The sequence below is a fragment of the Phascolarctos cinereus genome, unplaced genomic scaffold (assembly GCF_003287225.1).
Source record: "Phascolarctos cinereus isolate Bilbo 61053 unplaced genomic scaffold, phaCin_HiC Scaffold_726;HRSCAF=1367, whole genome shotgun sequence".
NCBI lineage: Eukaryota > Metazoa > Chordata > Mammalia > Diprotodontia > Phascolarctidae > Phascolarctos > Phascolarctos cinereus.
Window position 1 is genome coordinate 302367044 of NW_027556098.1, and position 27106 is coordinate 302394149.

General features: G+C 38.2%; 1 long non-coding RNA gene across 2 annotated transcripts; it reads left to right on the forward strand.

Annotated features, from left to right (window-relative positions):
- The first annotated feature begins 480 nt into the window (after nt 1–480).
- On the forward strand, nt 481–26445 carry LOC144458197 (uncharacterized). Of its 2 annotated transcripts, XR_013487758.1 has the most exons (3): nt 808–986; nt 1477–3791; nt 26431–26445. It is a non-coding gene; the product is annotated as an uncharacterized LOC144458197 (long non-coding RNA). The 2 variants fall into 2 exon arrangements; XR_013487757.1 differs by lacking the exon at nt 26431–26445 and having other exon boundaries at nt 481–986; nt 1477–3399.
- The last annotated feature ends 661 nt before the right edge of the window (nt 26446–27106 follow it).

Here is a 27106-nt window from a genome sequence, read left to right on the forward strand (position 1 = left end):
CCGATGGAATTGCAAGTTACAGTTTTGCATGGATATGCTGATTGGAGTTTATGGCAAAAACAACAGGGCAGGAATGTTCCTTTAGGATTTTGGTCGCGGAAACTGCCACCTGCTGGCCAAAATTATACTCCTTTTGAACAACAATTATTGGCTGCATATTGGGCCCTGGTAGAGACAGAACATTTAACTTTAAACCATGAAGTTGTATTGAGGCCAGCCATACCCATTATGAGTTGGATTATGGGGACCCCGCCTCACATAAAATAGGACATGCCCAAGAATCATCAATTATTAAATGGAAATGGTATTTGCAAAATAGAGTCAAGACAGGCAGATCGGGTGTTTCCACCTTCATGAAAAGGTATTAGAATTACCAAAACATTCAATGATGTTGATATACCAAAACTTATGAACAATCGCCCGTCTCTTGGAATAGCGGGTATGATTTGTTATCCCCTGAACAAAAGAATCATGCTGGTTTACGGATGGGTCGGCTAAATATATAGGATCTAAAAGGTGCTGGAAAGCTGTAGCCTATAACCCTTCATGCAATACTATTTTGGAAAGCTCTGGTGAAGGCCAGAGTAGCCAATGGGCCGAATTAGTGGCTGTCTATCAAGTAATTCAAAAGGAACAAGGTGGCCAATGTCATATATATATACTGATTCCTGGGCCGTAGCCAATGGCCTAGCAGTTTGGATGCCAATTTGGAAGAAACACGAATGGAAAATTAGAGACAAAGATGTGTGGGGAAAAGAATTATGGGAACAAAATGGGAATGGTGTCAATGTACTAATGTATCTGTATTTCATGTAGATGCCCATGAATCAAGATTCTGTGGAACGTGAGTATAATGCCCGTGCTGATGAATTATCCAAACTTCAAGGAAAAGCTTTAAAGGTCACCCCCAGAGAGGAAAACGAAACACAATTAGGAAAATGGGTCCATATCACCGCAGGACATCTTGGCGCTCTTGCATCTTACAGGTGGGCATTAGACAGAGGGATTAACATACCTCTGGATCTATTTAAGCAAATAGTACAAAACTGCATACAATGTCAATTATTTGCTCATCGGCCTGTGCCGAAGAAAATCACTGGAGAATTGGCTAGAGGGTCTTTACCTGCTCAAATTTGGCAAATAGACTATATTGGACCATTACCTGTTAGTCAGGGTGTCAATATGCCTGCACTTGTGTGGACACCTACTCTGGGGTATTAGTTGCCTGCCCCTATAAACGGGCTACCCAGAAAAACACTTGTAAAACCCTAGATATTATTTCTCTTTATTATGGGACCCCCCTACAAATACAGAGTGATAATGGTACTAAAGTTTGGATAAAGAAGCATCAATCTGATAGACCAAGGCCAGCTGAGCTCATAGCACAAGGAAACACTAATACTGCCATAGTAGTATACCCTGGTGATGATAAATGGTATCATGTCCCACTAACCCAAATGTTTTTACGATATTAAGTGTTTTACAGTGTTTGCCTGCTATACGCTAACTATGGCATGAACTCCAGGTATTCCAGTGGGGAATCCTCAGCAAGGACCGCGTACTGATTCCATCTACGCTGGTGAAAACAACACCCACATCATGAATTGGTCATACCCATTCAACGTAGAAGTTTGGGACGCCCCTTTATTTCCCCTAATGAGAATCAATTTAACTAGTTTTAACCTAACTGTAACCGCAGCAAATGGCACTAATATTTCTTGTACTCTTACAGACTGGCCACCTAGTCCTTATTTTCCTCGCAGAGCACATTCATATAATTGGACTCTTGTAAACTTAACACGGACTTTTCCTATTACTGCATCGAATGAAAGTAACACTAGACATAACAATTATTTTTACTGTCGTAACACCTCCAATGGACGGTATGAAGAATATCTAAACCAATTAGTATGGGTTGTACCTGTGACACCAAAACCCCCCGGAATAATTCGTGTCCCTCGCTCATGTACTAACACCTCTATCTTGCAACACAAAATAGTGTTTCATTATAATGTAACTTTTCCCTCTTTAGAAAGTTGTGTCAGGAAAAAAAGAGCTTGGTATGATACATTACTTGGTGGTGCAGGAACTGGTTTGGGTATAGTTAATTCTATAGACCTTGAGACCTTGGCTAGCAGACTGCGCAGTGCTGGACAAGATGTTTCTCAAGCTTTGACTGTGAATGCCCAATGGTTACCCACAACGATCCTGCCACACCAAAATACATTACAATATCAAGGCCAATTTTTACAAGTCTTTAATAATAGCATCCTCGTTAATTTACACCTTATGAAAAACATTAGTGTTTTATTTAATTGGACTAAATGTTCCTTGCAAAACTTATATACCCTCATACAGAAGGAAAATGCCCAAAGATTACTACAGGAAGGTAACTCTCACATATGGAACGATATACTTGACTTGTCAGATGTATGGAAAAAGCAAAAACCTGAGAATGCTAGATGCACTCCACTTTGGTGCGCTGGAACTATTATACTCTACCAAGTTAAAACTTGGACTGTTATGTGCCAATTTCATGTAATACCTTTTGTCTTACATAAATACTTTGCTTTACCTCATATCTATGGAAACTATATAGATTGGTATAATGTAACTCATACTCTGTCTGATTGTGTTGTAACTAATGGAGGGATTGTTTGTGGGATGATGACTCGGCAGATGGAACCCTGCCTTCTCTCACATTCATCCAATTTGTGTGATCTAACTTTATACCCAGTGAGTAACTTTTCTATGATATATGAAGTATCTACTCAATATGTTTGTATAGCTTCTAATAATCACTCTGACCTTCTATCTGTAGATGTTACTACTGTCCCCATTTTCTGGTTGCTTATCCAATGTATCTTTCCTACGCTGGCAAGGAAATGATTTTTACTTTCCACCAGACACTAACCTAGTTAAAAATTTTGCTTGGGTACCCCAATCTTTGCCTCTACCTCATGTGTCTCTATCTCTATATCCCCTTATGAACATCTTGAATCAGTCGACTGAAATCAAAAAGTTATTAGAGTCCAACCAACGCGCGTTAAATGAACATCGAATACAGACTCTTATAGCTGCAGGAAGACTAGTCGAAGCTTCTCATTTAGTGACCTCAGATACTAATCATCATTGGTATGATTTTCTTTTTAAATCTCCTACTGCTACTATGTATTTTAATTCCTTAGCTACCCCCATACTACTACTTGCTTTGTTCTTTTTATGTCTTTGTATATGCAATTGTTGTATGTATACCAAAATACGCACTATATACACTCATGTCACACCTTTGCCCCTCACCTATTATTCTCATGATCTTAAGGCCAAGTGAAATGGAAATTGGAAATTCCCCTTTAAATTAATAAGATCACTCAAATAAATAGGTTCAGTTCAAATCTCGGTCATGACCGTTCCATATCTCCTGAGTGTTCTTGGCCTAGCATTCCAGGAACTAGCCATTCCTAGGTCACGTTGACATGGAGGGTTGGCTCCTCTCCTTGTGAGACGTGATGTTATTAAAAAACAAAATACCAAGCCTCAGGCGGATGGGAGCGTGGCTAAGGTCAGATGTGTATTGAACAAACCATGAATAGCGCATGCATCAAAAAGGGCTTCTTGGCCCCAAGCCTTCTTTGTTTAGAACAATATAAAAACACTGCGTCCTGTAAGCCCGCTGAGCCTCACCCGCGGGAAGGACGCTTCGCCCGGGAAAATCTTTACACAATTCAAGTTTGTACGGGCTGTAACGGGGCTCCCAGCCGTTGATTGACTTTGGAGGTTCCCTTGAATTGGTGATGTATTCTCTTCCATTACCGACTCTCTTGATCGGTGCTATATTATTGATTGTTCTTATTATTTATGCTTTCTATGCAAATTCAAACTATCTGTGCTTTGCTTCTTCTAAATAAATTATCTATTTCTTATTATTTTCTGGTGCATTGGAGAGTGTCATTTATAGGAGCGAATCCGAACCTCACTAAATCATATTAATACAGGTCCCTACACTTTCACATCTTTGAATCTTTTCTGTAATATCCATATTGGGCTTGCCACCTTTGCAATCAGCATTAGCATTTTCACTAGCCAATTTTTGAAGGAGTATTTTGGCTGCTTTTGAACCAGAAATCCTCCTTTGTATGGCTTGTGTAAGTTGGGCTACAACATCTGGGAAAGCTTCTGGGGGCCTTGCTTTATCTGAGTATATGAGGCTCCCCTATCTTGTTTCCCAGGAACCTTTAACCATGCCACCCTTGCAGCCTTCATAATTTGTTCATATGCTATGAGGGGATAATTTCGCTGTTGCTGCAGTGCAGAAAACATTCTTGTCCCTGTGAGCTGCTCCAAAGAAACAGGAACCATTGTTCTTGTACTGTATTCCTCCTGCTCTTGGCATTGCTCAATAAATTCTGATTTCCATATTAGATAATCTCCTGGCTCCAGACATGTTTTTGCTAGTGAATACCAATCATATGGGGCTATGGTTGCATTAGCTATTGAATCTAATAATGTTTGAACATAAGGACTATTTGGCCCATATTGTACTGAGGCTTGTTTTAATTCTTTTGAAACTTTGAATTCAAAATTTCTATGTTCCCTAATCATCTGTCCTGAATTATTTGGATCCTCTCCTTCATATAGTGGGAACATCATGCCTTTTGGAATAGCTAATTTTAAATCCATGGGCACTTCTTCCCCTCCGCTTTCTGCCCTTTGTATCACCTCTTCTAACAAGCCCTTGCATTTTAACTTTCTCCCAGGCTGTTGTTTAACTGAAGCTAAATACACATCTTTCTGTTGCTCAGGGGAATGCACATCTCTCTGTTGTTTAACAGAATGCACATCTTCCCCATCCTCCTCAACTATGCTCAACTGTTCCTCAAAGGCCTTATGCATTTCTTCTTCCTCATCTGCTCCTGCCCCCTTATCTACTCAAATCACTTTCTTAGCTACTAGTACTTTCTCTGGAGGCCTAAGACATATTTTTAACACATTCCACATTAAAAAGGTGGCAATCGAGAATGCACCAGGACCCTCTTCTCTGTAATATTCACTTAGTTGCTTGCCTACAATCTCCCATTTCTCTAAATCAATTGTTCCTTCTTGTGGAAACCATGGGCAGCATTTTTCTGCACATTCTAAAAATTCCTGTAGCTGACTGTTTGGAATAACTAAACCTCTTTCTTTCACTATTTTCTTTAGTAATCTTAGGTAATAATCTCTCTCTTTTTCCACTTTGTACCTGACCCATACTTTTAATCTTAAGGGCGCCTCTTAAGACTGAAAGTATGTGTGTGGGCCTTTCCAAAGCAACACTATTTCTTATGCTCTAAATACCGAGCCTGTTTCTAAACTTTTCTTCTAATCTTTTTCTTCCAATTTCTAATCTCCCACATAAGCATGGTGGTTCCCCCTCTTAGCCCTAAAACTGCTAAGGGATAAGCTGTAATGACTGTTGTTCCCTTTCCCTTGATTCCGCAGCATACAGCTACCAAGGACCTTGTTCCACAGCATAATAGCCACCAAGGTTTTCTATTTTCTCCAGAGTACACAAGGGAACTGCCTTTTGTCAGACATTTCCAATGTTGTTGTCACTGTCCAGTGCACCAAATGTTGCCTGAAATCAGATAGTACACCAAACAGAAAGGCGAGAAATAAACATGAGACATGGGCCAGGCAGAGCAGTAGAGACTGACTCAGTTTATTCATCTAAGGGTACAGGATATATAGAGAAAATCTATCCTAACTTCAAAGAGTCCTCCCCGTGAGACATTCCCCATGAGACATTCCCCGAAACCTCTGCTAAGGATGTGACAACATACATTTCCTCGTTATCAGAGTTCCTAGGCAGGGTTGTAGATTTCAAGGCTTTTTCCTGGAGCCTGTATAGAGGAGTGAAAATGTAAATCTGAGGTTCAAAAAGTGAGAAGGAATGTCTCAGGAGCCTCCTAGCAGGGAGAAATTTGGAGAGCCCTGCTTCTTAACTGATTGAGCCCTTTGGGTTTAAGCCTGGGCAAAAGTCAAACTCTGTCCTGCATCTTAAACCCATATCGGACTCTTAAGGCCGGCCCTCTACAGATTACAACCAAGAATCACCTATCCAGCAAAACTGAGTATGATCCTTCAGGAGGAAAAATGTATATTCAGTGAAACAGAGGACTTTAAACATTCCTCATGAAAAGACCAGAGCTGGAGTGTGTACTGATTCAGCAATTTGGAACTGTGCTCAACAGGCTATAAAATCATGTATACCCTTTGATCAAGCAATATCACTACTATTATCACAAAGATATCAAAGAAAAAAGCAAAGGACGTATTTGTACAAAAATATTTATGCCAGCTCTTTTAATGGAGGCAAAGAATTGGACACTGAGAGGATATCCATCAATTAGGGAATGGCTGAACAAGTTGTATATGATTGCGATGGAATACTATTGTGCTATAAGAAATGACAAGCAGGATGCTCTGAGAAAAACCTGGAAAGACTTACATGAACTGATGCAAAGTGAAATGAGCAGAACAATGAGAACATTGTATACAGTAACAGCAATATTGTATGATGATCAACTGTGAATGATTTAGCTATAATCAGCAGTACAATGATCTAAGACAATTCTGAAGGACTTATGATGAAAAATGCTATTCGTCTTTAAAGAAAGAACTGATGGAGTCTGAATGCAAATTGAAGCATACTTTTTCTTTACTTTCTTTATTTTTCTTGTTTTTTTTAATATGTGTTTTCTTTCATAAGGTGACACATGGAAATATGTTTTGCATGACTACACATGTATAACCTATATCAAAGTGCTTGCCTTCTCAATGGTGGGGAGGGGGAGTTGTAGTAAAAAAGGAGGGAGAGAATTTGGAACTCAAAATTTTTTAAAAGCATGTTAATCCAAAAAAAAGCAAAAAAAAAAAGAATGTTAAAAATTGTTTTTATATGTAATTGGGGGGAAATGAACTATTTAAAATAGTTAAGCATTTTGTAATTATTTTCATGTAGTTCCTGGTTTTGTTTTGGTAGGTATACTCCCAGGTATTTTATACTATCTACAATTTTTTTTAAATAGGGATCTCTTACTCTCTCTTGCAGGATTTTGTTAGTGATACATAGAAATGCTGATGATTTATGTGGTTTTATTTTATATCCTGCTACTTTGCTAAAATTAATTATTAATTGTTTCCACTAGCTTTTTAGTTGACTCTAGGATTTTCCACGCATATCATCATATTGTCTGCAGAAAAGAGAGTTTTATTACCTCATTGCCCATTCTGACAACTTTCTTCTTCTTCTTCTTCTTCTTCTTCTTCTTCTTCTTCTTCTTCTTCTTCTTCTTCTTCTTCTTCTTCTTCTGCTATTGCTAGCATTTCTAACAAAATATTGAATAATATTGATGACAATGGACATCCTCGTTTCATTCTTAGTCTTATTGTGAAGGCTTCTAGGTTATCCCCATTACAAATAATGCTTGATGATGGTTTTAGGTAGATACTTCTTATCATTTTAAAAAAAAAATCCTTTTATCTCTATGTTGTCAAGTATTTTTTTGTTTTGTTTTGGGTGAGGCAGTTGGGATTAAGTGACTTGCCCAAGGTCACACTGCTAGGAAGTGTCAAGTGTCTGAGCCCAGATTTGAACTCAGGTCTTCCTGACCCCAGAGCCAGTATTCTATCCACTGTGCTACCTAGCTGCCCCTAAGTGTTTTGGCTTTTTTTTTAATAGCAATGAGTGCCATATTTTGTCAAAAGCTTTTTCTACCTCTATTAATGTAATCATATGATTTTTGTTATTTTTGTTATTGATATATTCAATTATGTTAATAGTTTTCCTTATGTTAAACCATCCCTGCATTCCTGATATAAATCCCACTTGGTCACAATGTGCAATATTTGTAATATATTGTTGCAGTCTCTTCCTTGCTATTTTATTTAGGATTTATTTAATATGTATAATATTTTATTTTTTCCCCAATTATATATTAAAATTTTAAACATTTTTTTTAGTTTTGAGTCCCAAATTTTATTCCTTCTTCACTCTTTTTCCTCCCCCCTCTTTGAGATAGAAAGCAACCAGATATAGGTTATACATATGCAATCATGTAATATGTTTCCATATTAGACATTTTGTACAGGAAGACTCAAATAGAAAAAAGGAAACAAAGAAAGAAAGTGAAAAATACAATTCTTCAGTCTGTATTCAGACAATATCAGTTCTTTCTCAGGAGGCGGATAGTATGCTTCATCATTAGTCCTTTGGGATAGTCTTGGATCATTGTATTGCTGAGAATAGCTAAGTCATTCACAATTCTTCACTGTACAATATTGTTGTTACTGTGTACAATGTTCTCCTGGTTCTTTTATTTGGGATTTTTGCATCCATTAATGAAATTGGTCTAGAATTTTATTTTTGTTTTTGCTCTTCCTGGTTTAGGTATTAGTACTATATCTGTTTCATAAAAGGAATTTAGTAGGATTCCTTCTTTGCCTATTCCAAATAATTTATTTAATATTGGAATTAGTTGATTTTACAACATTTGGTAGAATTCACTTGTAAATTCATCTGGTCCTGATAGTTTTTCTTAGGAAACTTATTTATGGTCTGTTCAATTTCTTTTTCTTAAAAAGGTTTATTTTAGATACTCCATTTCCTCTTCTGTTCATTAAGACAGTTTTATTTTTGTAAATGTTCTTTTATTTCACTTAAATAGTTAAATTTATTGGCATGTAATTGGGAAAAATAACTCTTAATCATTACTTTGATTTCATCTTCATTAGTGAGATATTCACTCTTTTCATTTTTAATACTAGTGATTTTTCTTCTTTTTACAAATCATATTAACCAATAATTTATCTTTTTTTTTATAAAACTAGCTCCTAATTTTATTTATTAATTCAATGGTTTTCTCACACTCAATTTTATTAATCTCATCCTTAATTTTAAGATTTAAAAGTCTGTGTTTAATTGAGTATTTTTCTTCTTTTCCTAGCTTTTTAAAATTGCATACCCAATCGATTGTTCTACTTTTTCTCTATTTTATTGACATAAACATTTAGAGATATAAATTTCAATCTGATTACTACTTTTGCTGCATCTCATAAGTTTGGTATGTTCTCATTATTTTCATTCTTTTAAATGAAATTATTAATTGTTCCAATAACTTATTCTTTAAACCATTCACTCTTTAAGATTTCAAATTTTAAAATTAGGTTGTCTCCAACTAGTCTTTAATTTGTGTTTCCATGGTCCTTTATTAAATGTAATCTTATGGGGTAGCTAGGTGGATCAGTGGATAGAGCACTAGCCCTGAAGTCAGGAGGACCTGAGTTCAAATCCAGCCTCAGACCAAACACTTGACACTTACTAGGTGTGTGACACCCTGGGCAAGTCACTTAACCCCAATTGCCTTAAAAAAACAAAAACAAAAAATAAATAAGTATAATTTTATAGCATTGTAATCTGAAAAGGGTGAATTTAATATTTCTTCTTTTCTGCATTTAAATATAAAGTTTTTAATGCTATAATACAGGCCTGCACAACCTGCAGCAATGCTAAAGGATTTCGGGTGGCCTATGGAAAAATGTAGAGGATGTTTTCCTCTACATTTTTCACAAGCCACCCTGCCCCAACATCTGTTCAATTTTTGTATCATATACCTCTGAGAAAAAGTTGGATTCTTTTCTATTCCCTTTCAATTCTCTCCAGATATCTATCATATCTAGCTTATCTAAGATTCTATTCACCTGCTTGACTTCTTTCTTATTTATTTTTTAGTTAGATATGTCTAGTTCAGAAAGGGGAAGGTTAAAGTCTCCCCACTTTTATAGTTTTACCATCTATTTCCACCTGTAATTCATTTAACTTTTCCTTTAAAATTTTAGATACTATAGCATTTAGGGCATGTAAGTTTATTATTGATATTGATTCATTGTCTATGGTTCCTTTTATCATTACATAGCTTCCCTGTTTATCTCTTTTAACTAAATATATTTTAGCTTTAATTTTGTCTGAGATTGTGATTGCTACTCCTGCTTTTTTTATGTCAGCTGAAGCATAATTAATTCTACTCTAGTCATTTTAACTCTGTGTGTATCTCTCATTTTTAAATGTATTTCTTGTAAACTACATATTGTTAGATTCTGATTTTTAATCCATTCTGCTACCCATTTCCATTTTATGGGTGAGTTCATCCCATTTACATTCAAAATTATAATTTCTAGTTAGGTATTTCCCTCCATTATATTTTTCCTCACTATTATCCTTCTCACCCTCTCTTTTTTAACTCTATCCCTCCCCATACATCTAATTTACTTGTAACTACTGCCTCCCTGATCTGCACCCTTTTAAAGAATATCTCCCTTATCCTCTCCCCTTCCCCTCTTATTCTTTAATTTACCCACCCCTTTAAGAATCCCTTCCTTGTCTTCTCCCCCCACTTTCCTAAATTTTGATCTATACCCCCCTTCTAAAAGTCCCTCCCTTTTCCTGTCCCTTTGCCCTTTTATTTCTTTACAAATTTATAAGACTTTTAAACCCTTTTAGATCTATGTTATTCTCTTTTTAATCCATTTGTGATGAGAATAACATTCCACCACTAGCAGCCCTTCTCCTCTACCTACTTCCACTGTAACAGTTCTTCCATTCACACCTCATTTGCATGAGGTAATTGCTCCATTTTATCTCTCCCTACCCAGTTTTACTTTTTAGAATCCCCCTATCACACTCAACTCAACCCCAAGCCTTCTATCTATGTACACTCTTTCAAATTACCCAAGTAATGATAACATCAGATAATATTTTCCAATATAAGAAGTAAATAGTTTGACTTTATTGAGTCCATTAAAATTGATCTTTATGCCTACCTTATATTTCTCCTGGCCCTTATATGTCAAATTTTCCATTGAGTTCTGTCTTTTTGTCAGAAATACCTGAAAATCTTTTAGTTCACTAAATGTCTTTTTTTTTTTTTAGTCAGGATTATACTCAGCTTTTCTAGATAAGTTGTTCTTGGTTGCAAACCCTGCTCCTTTGCTTTTCAAAACATAATGTTTCAAGCCCTTTGGTCTTTTAATGTAGAAGCCAATAGATTTTGTGCTATCCTGACTGCAGCTCCACAGTATTTAAATTTTTTTTTCTTGTTACTTGTAGTATTTTCTGCTTAACCTGAGAGCTTCAAAACTTGGCTATGATATTCCTGTGAATTTTCATCTTGGGATCTCTTTTAGGTAGTGACTGATGGATTTTTTCTATTTCTATTTTTATCCTCTCAATCTAGAACTTCAGGGCAATTTTCCTTAATTTCTTATAATATCATATCTAGACTATTTTAAACCATAAATTTCAAGAAGTCCAACAATTCTTAAAATTGTATATCCTCAATCTGTTCTCTAGATTAGTTGTTTTTCTAATGAGATATTTCACATTCTTTTCTATTTTATTTTCATTCTTTTGATTTTGTTTTATTATTTCTTGGTGTCTCATAATGTCAGCTTCCTCTTGCCCAATTCTAGTTTCTTTCTTTCTTTCTTTCTTTCTTTCTTTCTTTCTTTCTTTCTTTCTTTCTTTCTTTCTTCTTTCCTTTCTTTCTTTCTCTCTTTCTCTCTTTCTCTCTTTCTCTCTTTCTCTCTTTCTCTCTCTCTTTCTCTCTTTCTTTCTTTCTTTCTTTCTTTCTTTCTTTCTTTCTTTCTTTCTTTCTTTTTCAAAAAGGGAGAGGATGGAGTCTCTCTCTTTTTAGATCTCTTTTTTCCAATTGGTTGATTTTCTTTTCAAAATTTTATTGATTTTCTTGGATTTCTCTAATTTTTTCCCCTAATGTTTTCCTCAACCTCTCTTACTTGATTTTTGAAGTCCGTTTGAAGTTCTTCCAAGAACTCTTTTTGGGCTTGTGACCATTTGACATTTTTCTTTGAAGTAGGAATGGCTTTTTTAATATCTTCTTAGCATAAACCCAGATTTTCTCTATCCCTATAGTAACTATCTTTCTTTCTCCTTTGCTTACTCTTTTTTTTTTAGTGGCTTATTATTATAGTCAGGTTCTAGTCCTGAGGAGTGGGGGATGATGCCTCAGGCTTTGTGTTTTTCATACTGTTGTTTTCTGAGCTCTGTCAGGAACCTGACCTCAGGTACTTTCCCCCACCTCTTAGCCACAGCTAGGGCCCAAGTCATGCTGTCTTAGCAAATGCTCTTGCTCAGTACAATGTCTTCCAAACTTGCAAATTTCAGCTCATCCCTCTGTCCTGGAACTAAAACCAGGGACTCTGCTCTCTTGCAAGTGCCCACAGCCAGTAGGGTCCCTGACCCTCCACTACTGCACCCACTGAGCATGTGCTTGCTCCTCCTCTCCCATACCCAGGACCATCTCCGGTCAGCACAGCTGAGCCTGACATCCTGCATTAGCAGGGGGTGCTTTAATCTTCCTTTACTTAGCTGTCCAATCCTCAGGATGTCTGTGAGGTGAAATTTCCAAAAGCCAAGCTGCCACTTGATACAGCTGTCTCCAGGGCTTGTTGTTTGTTAATTTAGCTGAGTCTGCATGGAGGTGTTTGCACTTCAATCAGGCCAAATCTCTACCCCTTGAGGCTGGGTCTTTCCTAAAGTCCTTCCAAGTGTCTGAGGAGGACAAATGCCTTACCCTGACTTAATTATTTCTGCCACTCAAAGTTCTCTTTGAGGCAACATTTTATCTTGTTTGTGGAAGAAACTTTGAGACTACAGTATTTCTTGTTTTATTCTGCATTCTTCCCAAAATCCTTTATCTCTTATGATTTTGAAAATAATTTTTAGCTCTTCCAGGAATTCTTGTGTCCAATTCACATCCCCTCCCCACTTTGGGGAGTGAAATATCTTGAAGCTGTTTTGACTTCATTGTCTTCTTTTGAGTTTGTGTCTTGATCTTCCCTGTCACCACTGTAGCCTTTTATGGTCTGGTTTTTTTTATTATCATTTGCTCATTTTTCCACTCTACTTCTTGATTTGGAACTTTATGTTAACATTGGGTTCTGTTTCTGAAGTCATAGGGTGGAAGGGACAGGGGTGCTGTCTCAAGCTTCAGGCTTTTTTGTACTGTTGCTTTCAAAAGTAGTTCTGGTAGTTGAGGAGTTTTTGGTTGCCAGGTCCCCTTACTCCCTCTGGCTTCAGAGCTCCTGAAGTTGCTGCTGCTTCTGTCATCACCATTGAGTTCTATCACTGGTGTTTTATCCTTGTGAGGTCCAGGTCAGCCTCCTCCCCTTGTCACAGATTTCTAATTCTGGTCTCCTGTTATCATTGGCTAGAAGAATGTCTCACTCTAGCCTTTTGTTGGCATTGCCACTCTAGAATTCAATTTGAGGCATTAAAGTAGTTCAGAGGGGAATGTTTGGAGAGCTCAGCTGAGTGTTTTCTCTATATTACCCCACTCCCAGAAATCTGCTTTCCCTCTAATTTTGGCCTCATTGCTTTTGTTTGTGCAAAACTTTTCAAATTTAATGTAATCAAAATTACCCACTATATCTCCTGAGATCTTTTCTGTATCTTGTTTGGTTATGAACTCTTCCCCTATTCATAGATCTGACAAGTAATTTTTTTCCATGTTACCCCAATTTGCTGGTGATATCAGCCTTTATATCTAAATCATGTACTCATTCTGAGCTTATCTTAATATATGGTATGATGTGTTGGTTTATGTCTAGTTTCTGCCAGATTGCTTTCCAGTTTTCCCAGGAGTTTTTGTTGAATAGTAAGTTCTTATCCTAGTAGTTTGGATCTTTGGGTTTATGCAACACTAGTTGTTATGATCATTTACTTATATATGTTTTGTGCCTCATCTATTCCATTGATCAAGCACTCTATTTCTTATCCAATACCAGATTATTTTGATGACAACTACTTTGTAGTTAGTTTGAGGTCTGGTACTGCTAAGCTACCTTTCTTCACTTTTTTTTTTCATTGATTTTCTTAGCTACTTGTGTTAAAGGCTGAATTTTCCAACTTTCCCTAGCTCTTCTTCACTGTCTCATGGTAACCACTGACCAAAAGGCATATTGGTAAAAGATTGCCCCCTCAAACCAAATCTTTCATCTCAAAAGTAAGAGTTTCAGTTTACTACCACTATATCCTGCTTCCTGGGTAGTTCCTCCAGATGAATTCATAGAAAGTCATTTAACCTCTCAATATCCTAAGACTATAAATTAAAGATAAGTTGGCAGTCTGCATTGATGCTGTACAATAAGAGTTCCCTACACTAATGAGATCACAGGTCTTTACAAAAAATAATTTCCTGTGAGCAAGAGAGAAATTAAGCTTTTTTTAAAAAGCTTCTATGGCTGATTCAAGACAAATTCCATAACCAGTACTTGATATTCTAGTGGGAAAAAAAAAACAGAAGCACATTTCAGTGTTGCCTCAAGGTTCCGTCAGCAAACATTAGGGAAATTTGGCAATCACTCTCACATTGCTGAATCTTGATTTAAACAAGGTCAAGATGTGTTACATTACTCAGCATGGTAAATTTTTAGTAGTTGCAAACCATGGATTAATTGAATTTTTTAAAATTAGGCCCTAGTTTACCCTTTTTATTAGAGAGAGAGAGAGAGAGAGAGAGAGAGAGAGAGAGAGAGAGAGAGAGAGAGAGAGAGAGATGATAGAGATAGATGATGGATAATAGATATTGGATAGACAAATAGAGCATTTATTAAGCACATATTATATGCCAAGTTCTGGGGATGCAAATATAAGACAACAAGGTGGTCCACAAATATGCAGTGAAAAGAAAAGATATTATTCTTTTCAAAGGCAAAGGCAAAGATACATGAAAGAAAATTAAAAATAGAGCTCAATAGGTGATGAATCTGTCAAACTGAGATTTATATCAGAATAGTATCTAATAGATGCCTTGGAACCATTCATGTCAAAAACAGAGAAATATAAAGGTCTCAGCTCTGTTTTATACTACCCTCAATATCCCTTCTGAATTAATACTTCTTTGTGTTAGATCACAATTTGAAATCTCCACTGTATTTGCCTAGGTTTTCCAAGGTTCTCATTATAACAGAACAATGTAGAGTGAAGTATTAGAACTTGTGTTTCCTAAAACTTCATGTTGTTTAAATATAACACTCCAATTATCCAAAACTCAAGGCTGCTTTATCTGTTGGACAAAATGGGAAGCCAGCCAAAACCCATCACTGTGAGAAGGTTGCCTAGCTTGTGGCTCCCTGTTTGCCCCTTCCTGCTTCTCTTGCCTGCCCACCAAAGAACTACCAGTTGGAGCTTCAGTTCAATTCAACAAATGTTTATTAATTACCTAGTATATGCCAAGCACAGTTCTAAGTGTTAGGGTTACAAAAATTGAAATGAAAATAGATTCTGTTCTAAAGCAACTTACATTCCACTGGGAAGAAAATACATGTATGCTGCTATAGCAATGCAAAATATATATAAAACAAGTATAAAGTAATCATTGAGGGTGAGGAATGTAGTCACATTTCCAGGGGAAATGGGGAGGAATCAAGAAAGGCCTTGTGTAGGAGGCTGAGCCTTGAATGGAGCTAGGGATTCCAAGAGATAGAAGGAGGAAAAATACTGCAGGCAGGAGGAAAGAAATAAAAATGTTTTCGATGCAGACAGCAAATAGGGTAGTTCGACTGAACCATACAATGCATAATATGTAGAATACATAGAAGAAAATGCCCTGTCTGATAAAACGCAGCTCTGTAGCTAGGTCCCATTACCAAAGCCTTGAAAATCTTCTGGCTTTCCCTGCTCTAACAATGACCATTGCAGGACCCTCCACAGAACTGTTTTAACCTGTACAGTCTATTCAAGTACCATGCAAAAGACTTTTGAGAATACAAACTATGTACAGAAGAGATATGATTTAAGATCCCAATCTCATATTATTGAGTTAGTTTCACTTGATTTAAAGTATGCATCGGGTACTTTCAACCCCTTTCTACACATATCACCTTTTTGATATCAACTGGCTCCTCCTCTAGCCCTGACTCCTGCTAGTTCACCCATACTTCTTCCTCTGCTCCAAGGCTGTTAGTGAATTCATGATGGCATGTCCAACAGTCAATAATTCTTTATTATGTATCGGGGTCATCTGTAGTAAAGTGGCTAGGAGGTCATAAGCCTGTGGCATGCAATCTGTCCCAACACCTAAATTGATTCTGAGAGTCTCTCCATGCCATTATATACTCAATAATCCCTGACGCACCCACCAAAACCTCTCCCTTTCTGGGAACCCCATCAAGGGGATGATAGGAAACCTTTGTGCTTTAGTGGCCTTTGCTAAAGCACTGACCACTTCTTTTGACCCTCATCTTTATCCAGGGACACAGGGCTGCCACCAAGTGGCTAAGGTATCTCCTTTCTTCCATGTAAATTCACAATCACCATAGTTATTTAGTGACAGTTTTATCTCGCCTCATGCTATTAGAAAGCAAGTCACCTCCGGACATAGTACCGATTTTTTTTGACTAGGTAAAGAGGTCATTCTCTGTCTCATTTCTTTCCTAGCCTTAATCACTGAATGGGCATTGTCTTAGTCAAACTAAGACTGATGGGGTGCTAATGATAGACTCCTGAAAGGCCCTGGACTTTCCCATGTGGCCCAGGTCCCTGGTGTTCACCTGGGGCACCTGGCCTTACCCAGTAATAATCCTTTCAACTGCCCTTTTATTGTGGTCTTATTGTCTGCACCTAGCCTCACCCTAAATCGGCAAATCCCATCTAGACCCCTTCTCTGTTACCTCCCACTCACCCCAAGCTGCTGGCCACACTAGAAAAAAGGTCAATGTCTGCCCTCTTGTCAATACAAGCATCACAAATAGCTAGGTTCCTAAAAGTTCTGCCTGCTTCTATTGATAAAACAATAAACCCTGTCTCTGACTGAAAGAAGGCTTGAGTTGAATTCTTTCCAGGCAGGACACACACCTTTTGCCCTTGAATTTTGGGGTTTCCAGCACCCTTAGACCACAAGACCTGTTAAAGACCTTAGCTTAAAGAGGCCAAGGTCTCCCACTGTATCCCGGGCCATCTCCAGTCGTCCTGATTTACATGTCACCACTAGCCAGATGGCTTCAGAGGAAGTGAGGCAAGTGACTTTGCACAGCCTCCCTCACTTAAGTCCATTCACTTGCCTGTCATGGCATCACCTTCCTGATGTCATGGTCCTCTTTGAGAACCAAGGACAAACAACAATAGCAACAGAGCCCTTGGAGGGAGCAGGAACCTGGAGGCCCAATCAGTTCTGTACTGAGGAGGGTATCAGGAAAGGTCAGACCTGATCAACCAGAACAATGTACAAAAACAGTTCATTTTTATCAGGTAAATTTTCCTGGAGACTGGATCCAAGAAACCATTAGACTAGAAAGCTCTTCTCCTTCCTGAGGTGGTGTTGATCTGTCACACATATGAGCAAGTAAGACAGGAAGAGCTCCCTCACTTTTAATTAGGGGGATCATATGGTCCCATATTCAGTACAAAATGGCATCGCCACCTCCGTGGCCAGATTGCCAGTGAAACCACTCTCCAGCCTCTACTGTTTTTCTAACAGCTCCTAGTTATTCAATTCAGTGTAGAACATATGATATCTCGGTGGCTGCTAATATGCCCCACAAACAGTGTGTACTGGGAGGCACTGGCAAATTCTTCCATTCGTCTTGACTCTGAAGATGAAGTCCTGTTCTCTCCAGGTCCTAGTACATTTAGCCAGCCCCAGGGTTAACACCCAGGAATTAGGAGAAAAATTAAGATCTTTTCATCCACATCCCTCAAGGTTCTTTCACAGGCCAGCCATGCAGGCTGAAGCTCAGCCCACTGAGAGAATCAGCTAGGAGCCCCATTCCCTACAGTATGTCCCATTAGCAGATTAGTGGTCACTGAAGTCCAGCTGCATATGCTTGCTACTCACAGCGTATGCCACCAACAGCATATGGAGACCTTGATAAACCAAGCAAAACCGTACAGGATCTAGGTACCTAATAGGTAGGGCTCTTTAGGCAGAGGAGAAGGTTACATGCAAGTGTGATTTTGAATGTACTATTTCCACTTAACAAGAGAAACTCCTTGGGCTTACTATTGTGTCAGAGAGTCCATCTTGCATCATCCAATTCGTGATGGTCAACTCTAAATAAAAAATGGTTATATGATCCTGCTTCATCTAGCAACTAGAGCCTAGTAACAGACAAGCAACTGCTTTTCAAAAGTGGCATAGTGAATGGCCACTTTGGGGAATTTGTAGCTCCAGAAGCCCAATAGTCACTTATTCTGGCCAAGCTTTGGTACTTGACAAAGACCCTACTCAGCCTGGTCTTTATGGATAGAAATTTCCAAAAACATGGATCCTTTAGGGTTGTTGTAGTTGTTGCTCTTGTCTGACTCTTTGTGACCCTATTTGAGGTTTTCTTGGTAAAGATACTAGAGTGGTTTGCCATTTCCTTTTCCAGATAATTTTACAGATGAGGAAATGAAAGCAAACAGGGTTATGTGACTTGCCCAGGGTCATACAACTAGTAAATGTCTGAGGTCAGATTTGAACTCAGAAGACAAGTTTTCCTGACTCCAGGCTGGCATTCTATCCACTGTAACACCAACCTGCCCCCTGTAGGATCATAAGGGCCCAAAAAGAGAAAAATGCTAGACAACCTACTTTAGATCTTCCAGGACTATAACCTATTTTGGACCTCACATAAAGGAGACAGACTTCTGGGTGACTTAGTAAATGGGGGCCATCAAGATATACTTGTGGTGAATATTCCAGTATAGTTTGTGTTTCCCAAAGGCTGAAGAGTCCAATTAGTTTCTAGGCTTCTTCTTAGATCATGGGGAAATAAATTTCAGTAGCTTATTCCACACTGCTCTTAGAATACTCTGAGTTTCCCCAACTGTTATATTCCTCAAAATTTAACTGAGCAGGCAGAACTCCAAATCTTCTTAGAGTTCATTACCTACCCCTGGTTTTTCATATGGGCCACCATCTGACCTAGGCCCTCTGCCACCATGGTCACCTCAGGGCCTGTCAACATTATGTCATCAATGTGGTGGTTTACACATCAGTGCAGTTAGAAAGTGAGGTGTCTTTTAGGTATCTACTTACCAGAATGTAGTAGTGCCGGGGATAGCCCTGAGGAAGAATGAATAAAGTATATTGGACTCCTGCTCAGATGAAAGAAAACTCCTTTTGACTAATCTCAGCTACAGGAATAGAGAAAAAAACTATTGATGAGGTCAATAGTTTGAGGCCCACTCATCTGTGCCTGGGCTAGCTAGCCTATGATGTTGATGTGATCAAACATAGCTGTAGTGATGGGCATGACAACTTTGTTCCTCTCTCTATAGTCCTCTATAATCTCTTAGGATTTCTTTACTAGTTACACAAGGTTGTTGTAAGGGGAGCTGGTATAACAACATACTCCAGCTTCCTTTATTTCTATTGCTAAAGATGTCACATGAAGACCCAATATTGTTTTGTATTAATTATGTGTATTAATTATAAATGGTTCAGGAAATACCAATGGTTTCCATTTTGCTGTACCTACAATAAATTGCAGAGGCTGCTGAAAGGGTCTACACAGATACCAACTCCAAAAAGCTCATGATACCTTCTTCCTTCCATGGTATGACCTCTTTAACCACCCCAACCCCCTCATCCCCAACATATACACACATAATCAATGATCCAAATAAGTGTAGAGGCTTTGGAAGATACCTTAGGCTTATCAGGGGCTGAAGGTCCTCTATTGCCCTGGTGCTGGATTTCATAATAAAGTTTTTATAGCAGCCTCATAGGCTAGCCATCAATTGATTTTCTTATCAAACTCATGTTTCAGGAGCCACACCCAACGTTCCCTGTAGATAAGGATGTCATCACCTTATACATATCTGGCAGGATGATGGGCTCTGTGCCTCATTACCCCATTACCAGAATATCTATTTATATGACAACAGTATTTACCCAGGGCATAGGTGTCCCAATCTTCTGCTCAAATTTCACTAGTTAATCAGCCTGTCTTAGTTGTGTGGCAGCGAAGAATCGAAGTTAAAGTCTAAGACTAGTTGGGGTTCTACCCAGAAGGCAGAAACTAATGGTCCCTGAGGTAGTCTGGTCAATATAGTGTGGCAGACCATGGAGGACCACCTAGTGGTCTATCAAACCTATTTCATACAGGAACTTCACTCCCTGCTCTGCAGATTCCCAATGAGGAGCAGACTATAATGTGAATCCGTCTTATGGGGTCAGGTACATGTAACTACCCATGTTAGCCATCTAGAAAAATAGAACAAAGGGCAGTCTCCATGTGGAGCACATAACTGATTCTACTGCCCTTACAATGATAAGTCCTTAGAGAGCTTCCCAAACCTCTGGAACTCTACAACAGCATTATATTTTGTGATGACATAAAACTGACAAGTTTTTACACAAACAAAAACAATGCAATTAGAATTAGAAGGGAAACAACTGGGGGAAATGTTTTGCAGTAAATTTTACTGATTATGATCTGAAGCCCAAGATATACAGGGAAGTAAAAGGAATACATATGAAGAAGAGCAATTCCCCAGTAGAAAAATGGTGAAAGCATTTGAACAGGCCATTGTCAAAAGATTTGCAAACTATCAATAATTAAATGAAAAAAATGCTTCAAATCATTAAGAATAAGAGACATGCAAATTAAAATAACACTGAGTTCCTACCTCATACCCATCAGCTTGTTAAAAATTACAAAAAAAGGGAAATGACCATTGCTGAGTGGCTATGGGGAAGCCAGGCACACTAATGTATTGGTGGAGCTGTGAACTATTCTAGCAGTTCTGGAAAGCAATTTGAACTGTACCAAAGAAGGAAATAAACTATGCAAGCCTTTTGACCCAATAATACTACTGCTAGGCAGATACCCCAAAGAGATCAAGGAAATTTTTTAAAAGCTCCTAAATTAAAAAAAAACATATAGCAGAACCTGTTGTAACAAAGAACTAGAAATGAACAGGGTACTCATTGATTAAGGAATGATTGAGCAAATTTAAAAATGTAATGGAATATTGTTGTGCCACAAGAAATGGTGAAAGGGTCAGATTCAGAGTAAGCTGGGAAGATTTATATGAAAGAATACGGAGCTAAGAGAACCAGGAGAACTGTGCTTTGGCTATAACATTGTAAAGGAAAATAACATTAAAGCCATGACAAGTTGCCCCCTCAGTGGCTTTTGTGTAGTTATTTTATTTTTTGAGGCAATCAGAGTTAGGTAGCTTGCCCAAGGTTACACAGTTAGTAAGTATCAAGTGTCTGAGGCTGGACTTGAACTCAGGTCCTCCTAAGTCCAGGGCCAGTGCTCTATCCACTGTGCCAACTAGCTGCCCCTGTAGTTATTAATACTGTTAAGAAAACCTTAATGAGTGAGGTATGAAGGTAAAAGAAAACATAAATGATGTAATCATTGTGTGTCTGCTGTGTAAGTATGTATAGAAAGGCCAAGAGTTTCTGGGTGTGGATCCCCAGAGTTCTTCCGATAGACTCCCCTAGGAATAGCCAGAAGGTACTGAGTGTGGATCCTTAATGCTAATTCTATGTTGGGAAATGGGTTTTAGATGGATCAAGGCCAGGGTTAAGACCCTTCCCTTGGGCACTGCCAGAAAGTGAACAGTTTCAGATCCTGAATTCCATTGCTGATTCTAATATAGTAACACCAGGTCATGAGTTCTCAAAGATTTGACAGCAGCTTGGTTCAGCAACTCCACATCCTATACAGCGTCCGATAAATACCCTATCCTCACCAAAGGCTTCAGGCTCAAATAAACCAGGTTGGATCCTGAGGGCCAGACCACAAAGGGCTTACGTGTTCCATTTGGTTCAACAGCCCCACTTGGATTTCTCTTAGAAAGTCTCTAAGATAAAGCTTTGTTATGGTTCTGTTTAGGGTTTCGCAAAACGTGGGTAAACCAAGACCCTTCCCACAAAGTTACACAATAAGTAGTGGGCATAGGGCTACTTTTTATTTCCTTCATTACAGAAATTGTGTAAGATACAAAAGATTCACAAGCATGCATAAACAAACTCAGAGGAAAAAAATCCCTTTAATTCTAGCACCTCCCCTCTATTGATTATCTCCCATTTACAGACATACACACAGCATAGATATGTACCTCAGTACCATATATATTTACCTGCATATGTGTAACATATAATTTTTGTGTATATATGTATATGTTCGTGTTTAAGTGTATATATGTATGTGTGTACTATACAGAGAGAGTACATAGTTGTCTGCATCTTGTTTACCCCATTAGACCATGAGCTCCTTGAGAACAGAGACTGTCTTTTCCTCTTTCTTTGTATCCTCAGCACTTAGCACAATGCTTGATATATAGTAGGCATTTAATAAATATTTTTGGACAGACTAATCAAGAAGCACAAAACACACAGTTTATTATACTACCACTGGAAGGCCCTCTGTGGGTTTCACCTTAGACTTGCTCTGTCTAAGCAACTCATAGTAAGGTCCAAATATTCTGTTCAGCCATGACTTGGCTTAATGTTTCAACTATACAATCCTCCTGCTGGTATTTTTCCTTTCCTTCAAAAAGCATATGCTGTTACAGTAGTATTCTTCCTCTGGTCTACTGGAGACTGGCTCTTGAGTTTAAACACTCAAACTCAGGATTTTCCCTAAGGCTGGAAATGTCCATTTTTCAGGTTTGGTAGTCACTAACCTATGTTTAGAAAAGGAAATAGGTAGCAACCAAAGCTGGGAGGTCTAGGGATTTCAATTTTAGGCTTGCCCAGGAAAGCACATGTTGCCTACTGCCATGTACTTTTAATGTCACCATTGCTGCTAGCGGGAAGGGGAGAAAAATCTTTTCTACCTCTCACTCTAGTCGAAATCCAAGGGAGAGAAAAGGGTAGAAAAGTGTCCCAAGGGACAAAGCCACTTAGATAGATGGGGAAAGTTCCTCTGACAAGAGTATGTTCTTCCCGACTTTCAGTCACAAATTGTCTCTGATGCAATCTAGCCTAGCTCCATAGGAGATTCTCCTTTCCAAAAAAGTTCTGTGTTCTGCAACCTAATTAATCAGGAGTTCCCCTGACCATTGTTGCTATACACATATGCCAGTTCCTTCCATATCCTAGAATCTAGAGCATCTAAATTTGGTGACTTGAACTTGAACTTCAGCAAAATATTGGAATTTTGAAATCTGTCCTTCCTAGTTCAAAGCTTGTTCACCTTGACAGAGAAAAAAGAAGCAAGATAAAAAGTTATTTCTTTTGCCTTCATTCTGTCATCTCTTATCACTGTTTGATTGAGCCAAGCAAGAGGTCATATTCCTTCTTTGATCTTTGTACTGCTAACATGGTTTTAAAACCCTTGGTTTTGCTTTTAGTATTCCTCGTCAGTTCCAATTCATTCTAAGCTTTAGTGGTTTGGAAACTAATCAAAAAAGCCTGTGCAACTCTTACATCTTCATCATCTTTCTTTTAAAATTTTATCAGTATTTTTTGTTTTTACATTATTTTCGTTTCCTAACATATTACTTCACTTTCTCTACCCAGAAAGTCAATCAATCCTTATGACAAAGTGCAATGTATAGACTCCATGAGGAGCAGCTACTTCTAAGAGAATTGTGAGGACTGGAGCATCTGTGGACACCCTGTTACTAGTTCTGAATGGCTTACCACAAGGTCCTAAGACATCTCTGGTCATTTCTCTCTTTTTCAGACTCAAATAAACCAGGTTTGATCCTGAGGGCCTGACCACAAAGGGCTTAAGTGTTCCATCTGGTTTAACAATCCCACTAGGATCTCTCCTAGAAAATCCTCTGAGGACTTTTCCTCTGAGGGATTGAAGAGTCTCCTTCACCTATGTGTTTTAGTGGGAAAACCATGGTGTAAAAGGCAGAGTTGTGGGGCCGTCCCTCCTGAGGCCATAAGATGCCTAAGAATTGGGCCTGGACCCTTGTTCTTTTCCATTCTAGATGAAGAAAGTTGAATCTCTAAAGTCCAGGAATCCAGGTCAGGTGCTAGCCCAGCATAGATGCCCTAAGGAGCATGATTCCAGGACTCTGCTTCAAGAGAACTGGAATCAATGGAGGCTTTAAACATGAACTTGGTGGGACCAGTGCTATGTAGGAACTGGGCTAAGTTGTGAACCTAATCAATGACCTCTTCCTCTTTTTACCTCTCCCCTCAGACAGAGGTTTGAAAGGTGGGGTAATACCTCTAAAGTGTTAGGGGGGGAAAATGTTTATGTATTTATTCCTGCTATATCTATCTGTGAAATATTCTTTTGCAACATCTAATCAATATTGGGTGATTGAATGGAAGTGGGATGCTAATCACTGACCCCCTAAAAATTGGGAAGAACACAGCCAGTAGGGGCTTGAGACAATGGCAATAGAAAAAAAGGCACCATACACCACTCAAAGTACATTGGAACCCTGAGAAGCAATGTAGCAGTGTAACTCTAAGAGCATGAGATCATAGCATAACATGTTACAAAAAAAAAAAAAGGAAGCTAAAAAAGCAGTTCAAGCAAAACTAATCAACAAAATGCTCTTTATTCCAATTTATTATAATTTGTGTTAGTTTCCTACCTATCTTGAATATCAGACACTTATCAGAGACATTTGATAAAAAGATTTTTTGGACATTCTGTTCCTTAGTTGTATTGATTTTAATCATTCATAAGCTTTCCAATTTCACTTATTTGAAATTATCTATCTTATTTGTTGCTATCATCTTTATCACTTATTTGTAAAAGGTCACCCTCTAGCCACAGCAGTGAAAGGTATCTGATCTGATTTTCTTCTCATTTTTAGTGGTGTGAATTTTATTGCTTAGGTTATTTATCCCAAGTTAGCTATCTTCTATAAATGTCTTTATAAAAAATCTTATTTGGTAAATTAATTATCTGTGCATTCACACTGGTCTCATAAGATAGCCCCCTTTTTTCTTCCACATGGGTATGATGGGAATCTTTCATTTTCCTTTTATTCAGTTTTACCATGCTGTCTCTACTAGGATATTAGGTTAATTGAAGTCTGTTTTCTGTTAATATTAATCTCATCTGGCCGTTGTTGTTGTTATTTGTCCTTCATTTTTGAAGAGGACCAATGACATTACAGATCATGGATATCTTGACTAGCCCTTGAATTGATTTAAATGAAGCAGAGTTATATAAAGTAATCAGCTTCGTTCTCTTTGAGTCATAAAACTCCAGTGGCTGGATAAAAGTCAAGATGACTGGTGATGCCCAGGATGCAATGGATAACCTTGGTGTCTTCAGGCCTTACCAAACTCTAAGCACTCTATAGTTCCTGCTTCCACTGCCTTCATGGCGTTGAGCAAATTGTTTTCATCTGACCATTCTGCTGGAGAAAATCTTCACCTGCTTGGGGTAGACACCCTCCTACTCGCTGACAAGTTTGAGGCCTGTCAGTTACTATATTAGTATTTAAATGTTTGTTCCCTTAGAGTTTTAAGTTATAAAGAAGGCCAGCTCTTCTCTCCTTCCCTACCTAATATAAAGATCTGAATGAATTCTTTAACATACTCTTACCACAATTACTTGCTTCTCTTTCCATTCTTTCTCTCCCAAATGCTTTCCACAATGCTTTCTACATCTAGTTCCTCATGTGAGTATACCATTTTTAATATAGTGTTACTCTATTTTCTATTTTATTTCATCTATTCCTTTTTAAATAATATTTCATACCTATTATCCAGTCATGACTTACATCCCAGCAAGTTCCAGTGATACTTGTACTCTTGCTCTAAACAGGTAATAACCTTTGGATTGATTTCCATGTCTCAAATTCCTCTCCACTCCAATCAATCCTCTATTCAACTCCCAAAGTGACTAAGTCTAACTATGTCACACCATTATTAAAAAAACAAACTAACTCCAGTGGCTCCCTATTGCTTCCAAGATCAAATATAAAGTGCTCCATTTGGCATGTAAAGTCCTTCACAGATTATCCACTTCTTACCTTTCCAGTCTTCTTATAATTTATTCCTCTCCACTGATTCTATGATCCAGTGACATTGGACTGCTTGCATTTCCTCCATAGGATGCTCCATCTCCTTTCTCTGTACCCTTTTCCCTGGCTGTCCCCACATGCCTAGAATGTTCTCCTTCCTTACATCCATGTCTGGGCCTCCCAATCTCCTTCAAGACTCTGCTTAAATACCACCTTTTGCAAAAACCTTTCTTAGCATCCCCTTCCCTACCCCTTTGCCTTTGATTCCTTTGAAATTAACTTCCACTTACACAAACACACACACACACACACACACACATGAATGCATGCATGTGCATATGTAACATATGTAATAATTATAATATACATTGTATATGCATAGTTACTTGCACATTGTCTCTCCCATTGTATCCCTAGGTCTTAGCATAGTGTTTAGTCCACAGTAAATGCTTAGTGAATACTACTGACTAACTCATTCATCACAGATTGCTGATCTTTGGGATGCCAGGAGCAATAGAAGACCTGTTCCAAAGAGGACTCCAATCCATCCTAGATCCCAAGACATGGGGCCCCAAAGGTACTATCAATAAATAAACATCTATTAAATACCTACCACCTGTCAGGTAGCCTGGCATAGTGAATGGAAAGTCAAGGAGGCCTGGGTTAAAGTCTTGCCTTTGACATATGTGGCTCTGGGCAAGTCTAGTAATCTCTCAGAATCCTCAAGAAACTCTCTAAACCCATAAATTGCAGGGTAAAGGCTGATATAAACTGGCAGAAGGTGTTTACTCAAAAGAACAATTCTCAATACTATTGAAATCAGAGGTTGGATTCTCTCTCCTTATTCCCAACTCCATCCTCCCAAATCATTAGACAGTCTGGTAGATGGTGGGTATACAAAGACAAAAATAAAATAATCCCAGCCAAAAGGAGCTTACAAGTACATATAAGTATCAGGAGAAAAAACATATACATACATGTGTATATACATATATACATATACACACATACATAAAGATACATATGGTAACATGTATTACTTTGTATTATCACTTATCAGGGTAGAGGCAACCTGGCATAGCAAATGAAAATGTGGTCTTAGAGTCAGGAAGAAGGGGGTTCAAGTCCCACATGACATATAATGGCTGTGTAACCCTAAGT